The following is a 10,162-nucleotide window of genomic DNA, read 5'->3' as shown; positions in this document are numbered from 1 at the left end:
ATATTATATTGAAATGATGATATGATGATAATAATAATATTAGATTAAGAAATTTAGATTAATGATATGATAATAAGAATATTGGAGATATCATATTATCCACTCATATATCATATAGTGGTTAATAATGGAATATCGCAAATGATAAATTGCTGTTATTTTTTTATTCACAGGAGTAAGTACAAAGATTATGAGTAGTTTCAATTGAGCCGTGTATAATTCTAAACTACAAACAATTGACCTTGAATTATGAATTATTATATATTTCATTATATATTATATATAATGAAATATTTTAAGAATCGTCAATGTATCGAAATTATAAATAAAGTCAGCCTGCTCATTATATTTAGTAATCCTCTCCCAGGGATACCGTGCGTAGTCACTATTAAATAATAAAACAAAACAACTGAACTAAATAATCTGAATATCGGAAGAAAAGTATCCGAAATGTATATCATAGGAAGAACTCAGAGTACACCAATTTTCATATAAAATCTAGAAAAAATTTATTATTATTTTTGAAGCCTATCTGAATCTCTGTAAAGCCAATTTGTTTCAATTGCGTCTGCGTCAGAAGGATAATTTTTAACCGATTTCAAAAACGATGGAGTCTATCAATTCGACTGTATTTTTATGTGCTTGTTACTTGATAACTTTTTGCTGGTTGAACCGATTTTCATGATCCTTTTTATATTTAAAAGCTGGAGCCTGCCATGTTAACACCTTAAAATTTGGTATAGATCTGACATGAAGGCAGTTGTTTTTATTATAATTTATTATTTAACTAACTCTTTTAACAGAAGTTATAGGTGTATCCAACCACATGTAAGTTAGTTTTTTAAAGAAATATAAACATCTTTTGTGTCCGTCTGTTTGTCTACACGCCAGTCTATCAAAACCTTTTTTCAGCAATGGCTTAAAATAAAAAGCTGAAATTGATAGCAAATATGTGATTAAATCTTGTATTAAGGCCCTGAAAATATCAAACATGTACGTCCACACGACCAAAACGTATTTTCATTTATGTAATACAGATTATTATCTAGTACGGGACTAACGTTTTGTTTGTATGTGTTTATTGTATGGTTGAGAAATACTTTATTTTTATTTTTAATTTTTTTACTACGTTGTATTTTTACCATATAACAATACCAAAATCTTCCAGATAACCTAAAATCATAAAATTGGACAACAAGCGAGATGTTATTGCCGTGCAATCGTTGATCAGATGCAAGAGACGTAATTAAATGTGTCTGAAAAGGCTGGAATAAGAATATTAAACAACGTATGATAATAATTTGTGATTTATATGTTGTAGTCGAGCACGCTTCGGCACGAATTGCGCCAGCTGGCACCCACAGAAGACCGGCGTGAAATAGCATTCTGCTGTGTTTCGTACGGTGAGTGGGGGAGCCAGAGGCCCCTGTCCTTTTCCTAACCTTTCCAGTCCTTTTCTTTATTCTTGTCGACAGTCCGTTCTTATTCCCTTCCCAATTTATAGTCGGCAAACCATTTATAGAGGCGTAAGGTCTGCAATGGACCTTATGCCTCTCGAAATGATCATGGGCGGTGGTAGCGCTTACCATCAGGCGTTTTAAATGTAATAAAAGTTGGTTGGTGAACCTAAAATAAATAAAATAAAACAATGATTTCATTTCCTAAGAGGCACCGCACAATCATCGTCAGCCGATCCGTTACATTCTTCATCTTCTATGTAATTAAAATGTAAAGTTCATACATAAACTTTACCACTTTTTTTTGTTGTAATACTCGCGTAAAATCAAACACGAGTGCTAACACACAATATTGATTTGTATTTTATCGCGTAATATGGGTTGTATCTATAAAGATAATTCTTATCTACCTTCCTTATACCATTACATCGTAGTGTTCTTAACAATTAATCATTTATTGAATTTGCGTTAGGTAATATACAGATACAAACATTTAACTAGGACAGCCTGTACTTAACCAACTTGAAAAAACGGTGGAGAGAAATTTTGAAATTCAATGCTATAAAACCAAAAATTAAAACGGAGGAGGTTCACAACACGATTGTAATTTTTTGTTCTCAACAAAACTATCAATTTTATTATTCACATTGTATCTAAGTATTAACTTTTGTTACACTTTGGTTTGTTGGAATGATGTCATAATTAATTATTATCTTTATGTAAAGTTGTGCGCCTTCTCGTTTCAATAGCACACTGTATTAAATCCTTATTTGACACTTGTGATTTGATAGGAATATAAAAATTTCGCGGTTGCTTTTATCTTCGACCAATATGATAAATCGATGGTTTTTATAAGTATATACAATAATTTTTTCCATGTGCTTGGATGTTACGAGATGCGTCTGAATATTCCTATTCTAGAACGCCTATTTTGCTTACGAATTTACCATATTTTACGGAGAAAAACAACGGCTAGACCGTTGTTGACACGCGATTTATTCATTATATTATTAATCCGACGTTTCGAACACTTTACAGCGAGCGTGGTCATGGGGAGACTGTTCGCGCAATCGCGTTTAATATCCGTTAAAAAGTTTTTGATTTCTAAATGTATAATACTCGCGTAAAATCAAACACAAGAAAGCAACGGTCATTGTCACCATCTTCACAGCGGGAACACAGGCCTCTGTTCTGTTCAGTCCATAATCCACCACGCTGGTCGAGAGTTGGCAGATTGATATCAGCCATGTCATGGAGCCTTTAATTCTTTTCTCAAGCGCTTCAAATGTAGTAATTATTTTATCTGCACATCATCAGACATTCCGAACAACAGACTTCCCCTACGATATTCAAAACATTTAATACATAGATACCCAAGTTGGCCACACTTTAAACGATAAGTATTCATCATTGTATATATATCATTATTGTCTGATATAGTTTTATATTCCCTAGTTTACTTTAGCCACTATCATAGTATTATATGCTATGGAATTATTCTGTGAGTTAAGACCAGTGCGAGCGGTGTCGAAATCAGATTTCTGTTTCAGTAATTTTTTTTAAATATTTTTGCTACAAAAATATTAGGTAGCAAAATTTTCTCACTTATTCTAATAAAGTTTATTTAAGGAAATTATTTAATACTGGTGATCCTAATCAAAATAATGAGATGAAATCATTAAAGTATTGTATCCGATCCTTCATATGTTAACAAAGTGTGTATTATGTCTGTTCATTTAAAATAGATCTAAATTAGGTTACATACAAACCCACAGGTTGGAGCTAATAAAGCTCAAATATTTTCTACAGCAGCTATATGAACTTACATGTATATCATAAAATTGTGTCAAATTTGAAAATTAGTGTAAAATTGTAGTTTTCTAATGCATTTGAATAAAGCAAACTTTGTATTCAAGAATAATATAAACGTAAAATAATAGGTTCTTACGGAGAGAAAAAACATACCACTTGTGAAGCCCGCTAGTTTATTTATATATAAATCATTTCTATTATCTCAAATATTTTATTGATACGCCTGAAATTTACAAGGTATTATTAATGCAACCCACTACATACTCAAATTTGCTACACGTTTTTTTTAAGGCGAGTTTTTTTTTTCAGGCTTAAATATTTATGTGCCCAATCTATTTTAAGTGAGGTGTGATTGGTTTGGCCTTATAAATAAAATGACGGTTTAAAAATAGGCTTTTTCCTAAAGAAATTGCTCTCGCGATGTAAGTCTCCAGTTGTAAAAATATCATAATGCTTTTTCTTTGAAAATACACTTTTGTCCTTATGTACAAAAGTTTTGGTGATAAAAAAAACTCAAGCTCTGGTGAAATCATCAAAGTCTCGAAATTAGAAGATAACGAAAGATAATATCTTTCTAAAGTACAAACATTCATATTATGAATGTTTGTGATTTTGTTTTTACCCTGGGTTAACCTGGGCGGAGCCGGCATGAGCGCCTAGTATTTTATAATCTGAGATAGCAATAATCTAATTATTTAGTCTAATTTATTATTGCGCAATTTCGGAACGGAATTTGCCATAAATGAATACGCTAACAATCAGTGACGATTTCAATGTAATTATATAACATAATAATAACTAGCCTTTGCCTACAGCTACGGGTGCGTTAAATGCGGAGTAGTTTATTAGTTGTTATTATATATATAAACCTTCCCCTCAACTTGCTTTATATATTAAAAAAAAACATCAAAATCCGTTGCGTAGTTTTAAAGATTGAAGCATCATAGCGTCACACAGAGAAAGCGTCTTCGTTTTATACTATGTAGCGATAACATTTGTTTATTTAGTCATCAAATATTAAGTTTAAAATGTGTTAATGTGAAAATAACAATAAAAAGCATTTTTTTATTAATCAAAGTTCGTTTATTTAAATACTTTAATATACTACAATTACACCAAGTAAAAAAAACAAAAGATACAAACGGCGGTCTTATCGCTTACGCACTCTCTGCCAAAAAACAATGAATAAAATGACATTTGCTGAATTATAAGTTGCTAATAATATATTATGCGAAATGTACATGCTTATGTGTTTTTACCTAATTCCGAAAATTGTTCGATTGTATGTATTTTTCTTGTGTATGTTATACCACAGTTGTGTGCACCTGAAAATGTGAACCGATTTAAGAAATTTTCATCTAGTTCGAAGAGTATACACTGGAGGTAATCCCATTCTTGCGAAGTCTAGTAGAAAGTAGAGATACTACCTCCTTACTAGAAAGTATCACAAGTCGTAACTTACTTCATACATATCTGTACCTATCTTTTGCCTACTTGACCTAGTTGGCACCGACTTCAAATAAGTAAATGGTGCTAAGTGATTATAGTTTACTAGCTGCTAGTCCCTATCCCGTAGGAATATCGGGATAAAAATATGCCTATATGTTATTCCAGTTGTCCAGCTGTCTACGTACCAAATTTCATTGCAATTGGTTCAGTAGGTTTTGCGTGAAAGAGCAACAAACACAAACACATCCTTACAACCTTACAACCATCTATAATATTAGTAGGATATATTAATTAATTTTACACCTTTGAGTGGCTTTTGAGTCGATTTCATTTTGTTCAAAATAATTATTTTCAAATAATTATAGTATCACAAACAGACACGCCAATTTTATTAATTGGTATAGATATATATGATATGCATCGCTCCACTGTCCTCGTCATGGTGACAACAAATTAACAATCTTAGGGGTTGTTTAAACTGGCTATGCTTTTTTATTTTTTAATCAATGGTGTGAATCAGTTATCAATATACTGATATTTTTGTCTGTATAAAATCTTCTGTATATTTCACAATGTCATAAAATTCCCTAAATGTCCCAGCTATGCCCGGATATTAAGATTCCTGTTTTATCCCTAGGAAGCATTTAATCGGGATAAATAGTATTCTATCATCCAAGTCAGCTCACACCCTGTCTGTATATCAAATTTCATCAAAATACGTTCAGTTGTTTCAGCGTGATTTACGGAAAAACATCCAAACAAGCAAACTTTCGAATTCATAATATCAGTGTGACTTGATAAAATATTTAAAGTGAAAAACCTAGACAACACAATTCTATCTCAGTTAAAGACAAACGAAATCAAAGTATAAATAAACATAATAAAGTAACGCATTTAGCAAAAAAAATGTATAGTAAACCTCGAGTATAGATAACTAATTTTATCTTACGTGCTATCGCCAAATATAAATAGTTTACAAAACAAAAACTCTTTTGAGTCGGGAATGCTGTGTTATGTGTAATAGATATTAAACTACATAATACCAGATGCAGACAAACATACACCTACTTTAATAATAAAATGACATCATTGATTAAATATAAATGAATAAAATTTGATACAGCCAGTGTATATACCGCTTTAGTTTATTTATTTGCAAGTTGTCATAATGACGAAGACAGTGGATTGATTCACGATATCGACGAAGATGATAACACAAAAATAATTGTGATTTGCGCCCTCTGGCTATTATTCAGAAATTTTATTCTTCATCTTTAATGAATTCATAGACGTGGCTCTTGGGTGGTGCTAATCAGGTGACTAGGTGGAAGGTCAAAAGTCGTGGCTTTAAGGACCCCCCATCAGTCGAAGTTGTGTCCCCAAGCGTTCGTTTGCCGACGCTTTTACGCTGATGTAGCCTAAGTGAAGACGAGTCGATCCAGTTGCGCCTATTATAAAATTTTTACGCCCATTGGTTGCATCTGGACACCAACCGTAGAGGTTAGCGGGATCTGAGGCACTGTGCTCTGGGCCGACTGTGACTGTTAGACAGAGTACCTAAGTGAGATAGCGGACGCTGCTCAACACAAGCTGCTGCTGCTCCCAGTTTCAGGAGCGCTCAGTGGATGTGGCGATACAAGTGGGACGAGATGCGATCTTTCTTTGCATCAAATCCATGTCGACCTGTTTGCTTTTCTTCTGAACATCGCAGCTGCTGTGACACAGTATGGCTCAGCCCTGGTTCAGTGCCGATTACAGATGCGTTGAAGCGATAAAGCATGAAGCATATCACGCTTGGATTGACACTCAACACAACGCAGCTTAACCGAACACACTGAAACCAGATGGAACGCTGGCATATAGATAATCTATTACTTTCCAGTCTACCTGGATGCGAGGTGAATGTGACAGAAATCCGCGTCCGACAGACTGAGATTCTTAAAACGCTGAGGAATCTGGATGTGTACAAAGCAATTGGTCCGGATGGGATTCTTGCCATAGTTTTCAAAACTTATGTCCCTGAACTAGCTTCTATTTTGAAGCGCCTCTTTCGCCTTTCAATTAACTGGAAAAAATATGAGTACCTAAATCATGGAAAGTGACCTCTAATACGGGTGAAGCCGAAATCGATCCGCTACTGATACTGAAGCGGTGATAGAGAATCATGGTGAATCACTTACCATCTCCCTTGATATTTCGAAGGCCACCTATAGGGTCTTGCATGATGGCTGTTCGTCCAACCAATCTCACTAATATTATAAATGTAAAGGTTTGTTTCTTAGGATATTGGTCTGTCAATCAAACTGAAACTGTTAAACGGATTTTAATGAAATTTGATAAACAGACAGGGTATCAGCTGGCTTGGGTGATACGATACTTTTTATTCCCTTTAAATGCACCCTTGGGATAAAACAGGAATTTTGATAACCGGACGGAGCCGGGACAAGCGTTTTGTTAGCTATAAATGCCGAGGTCCCTCAGAAATCAATGCTCTCCACAACACTATTCCTGTATATAATGTGTAGCTACATTAACAATTTGCTGAAACCCGATATCTTGATGAAAGATAGAGAGTCATGCTAAGAAGTTCATAAACGACGATGATCTGGTAGGCAAAAGAATCCAGTGCCTCGCTCATCGCTGTGGAGTGGCAAGTTTATCAGTCTTTTATCGGATACACTTTGGCAGTGGTGGCTCATTGGTGAGGATCTCTGACTTAAAAAAATCGAGGGCCTGACGCATGCGCATATGGATAACATCACCACTGCTCGACTTGCTACGAACGATGAAGAAAAACATCGTGAGCAAACCAGCATGTCCGAGAATTAAAAGTTCGTCGACATATGTCATCTGCCAACCCGCACTTAGCCAGCGTGATGAATTATGGCCTAAACACTTATAGGAGGCCTGTGTCCCAACAGTGGGAACGTATATGAGCCGAACATAAGGATGATGATGATGACTTTGAAGGTGCGCTGGGAAATTACTCAACTTGATTCCACCATCGCTATTCTTGTATCGTTCGTCGAGGTGCACGAACTCTAGGCTTTATGGTGGACGTTCCAAGTAGCTGGACTAAGCGGTTCGACTCCGAATTCTTTATTTGAACTGTAAGGGACTGGAACACGCTTCCAGAGTCTATGTTCTCTGAGAATTACAATCTTAAAGAGTGAACAGGTGCGCTTCCCTAGGAAGTTCTAGGGAAGCCCGCTCCATTTTAAAGAATATATAACTACGCTTAACAGCAGGCGAGATGGAAGTCAAGCGCTTCCATCGCATTTATCGCAATGCGCGCTTCGCCAGAATATAAAAAATACTGACTTACTTATACACATCATTGGTCTGTCTGCAATAGTACGGATGGTTTTGAGTGGGACCAGTTTCACAACCCGGACGTTGGCCCATTGCGTCGTTTATCTTTGCTTAGTGGTCCGCCCATGCTTCACCGGTGGTAGATATGTAGTCTATAGCCTTCCACAATAAAAGGGCTATCTAACACTGAAAGATTCTTTCAAGTCGGACCAGTTGTTCTTGAGATTAGTGCGTTCAAACAAACAAACTCTTCACCTTTATAATATTGGTATAGATTTTCGATTAACGACCACGTAATTGGGTCGACAGTACAAATGCAGTTTTTTCTTTTATTTTTCGTTTTTCTTTATTCTCAACGGTCAATGTCTATTCGTCGGTATAGCGGGCTATAGACTACATAGGAAAGTATGCGGTACTATAACCTCTTTTTATCGACCGTACTTAAAATTGGAATTTGGGGTTAAGAAAGGATTGATGAGAGGAATAAAGGAAAAGGTAAGGAAAAGGATATCGGCCTCCGGCGCCCCCACTCAACTTTTTGACGGTTTTCTGTGTGGTACGAGCTAGCCCAATTCATGCAGAAGCGTGCTCGACTACCACATATAAAACGTCTGAAAACTTTCTCTAATGCCCACGCGATTGGTACAATGTTTTTATTTTTTGTTATGACTAATCGTCTGTATAAAATAATATTATGATAGATACCATTCATTCCTTAATCACGATGATTTTCATATTTTATCAGCAAAAATTAAATACTATGTGCAATGTTTTAGTATCTTGCTTCACACTAAATTTCAAGATTCCGAGTTCATGGGAAGCACTCAGGAGGTTTAAGATCTTTGAGCAGTTCATATTAAACCAAAAATTTTATAAACTACTACCTAACTAACTTTGCATCAAATAGCAGCTGGCATCATGACAGCTGAACCGCTGATGCTGAAGCAGCTCGTTTGACACAGACATAGAGATAAAAATTGGTGATCTATCCGTTATCTTTTTCCTAACCTCCTCAGTCAATTCCTTCCTTCGTCAATCATTTCGTTCATGGGCGGCGGTGATCGATCACCAGCTCAGTTGCCTGCTATGACATGAAAAATAGACAGATAAAATAAAATTATTATGCACACTTTTGCATGGAACGCGGCCTTTGTTAAATTTAATTTTTAGTTTTATAAAACTAAAAATTAAATTTAACAAAGGCCATCCATCACCATCACAACACAACCATCACAACCATTTCAATGCTATAGCATTGAAATGGTTGGTTCTTAATCATCTCAATAGATGGCGTGGGGTGCCCCTTAGGCACATGAAACCGAAAGAGTAGAAGAAATTCGATTACTGTGGCAGGATCACGGGTGGCCGAGAGGCTAGGCGTTGCTACGGTTAGACAAGAAACGCAGGTTCGAATCCTGCCTCGTGATCAAATTTTTTCTATTCTTTCAAAATTGCTCAGGTTATTAACTGTTTAATGGATCGAGCTATGTTCATTTATTAGGGCAAAGCTGCTATTCCGGCAGCAGCGGCGAACGCTTGTAAGAAAAGTAGCTGTTGCCCAACTTTGTAATAAGCGTTATTTAGATTTGGTAGTCATTTGGTTCAATTACGTATAAACAGGACCAGCTTTTGTCCGAGGCTGCGGTCGCATGAAATTTGATCTGACACATACTTTTATTTCAAAAAAATTCGCCCCTCGTCCCGCTCGGGTTTCATTCAACTTATCGTTATATCTTTAGAACTATGCAGTCAAAGATAAAGTTTATCCATTTTAAATATTTGAAGCGATACATCTATCGATTTTGATAAATTGTTTGATAAACATTTCAAAGCGTGCATTGTAAAAAGGTATTAATTTGTTTGTATTTGTGATTCATATTATTTATAATTATGCTGATTAGGTATCTTTTCGTGCAGATACATTATGACGACGCGAACTGTTGGGTACTTTATATTTATTTATCTTCAACGGTTTAGGAAAGCACACAGATAGCTCTCAGAAGAAGAGTTTTTTTTTCCGATTAGCTTCATATTTATCGTTTACTACCTTTCCGCCCCCGCCCGCCCAATAGGTTGACATATAATTTCTTTCTTTAATGTTCTTTAACATTAAGTCACCAGCAACACACGGT

Source organism: Zerene cesonia, chromosome 13 (genome assembly GCF_012273895.1).
Source record: "Zerene cesonia ecotype Mississippi chromosome 13, Zerene_cesonia_1.1, whole genome shotgun sequence".
NCBI classification, from domain to species: Eukaryota; Metazoa; Arthropoda; class Insecta; order Lepidoptera; family Pieridae; genus Zerene; species Zerene cesonia.
The sequence above is the reverse complement of the archived record's forward strand: the minus strand, read 5'-3'. Positions refer to the sequence as shown.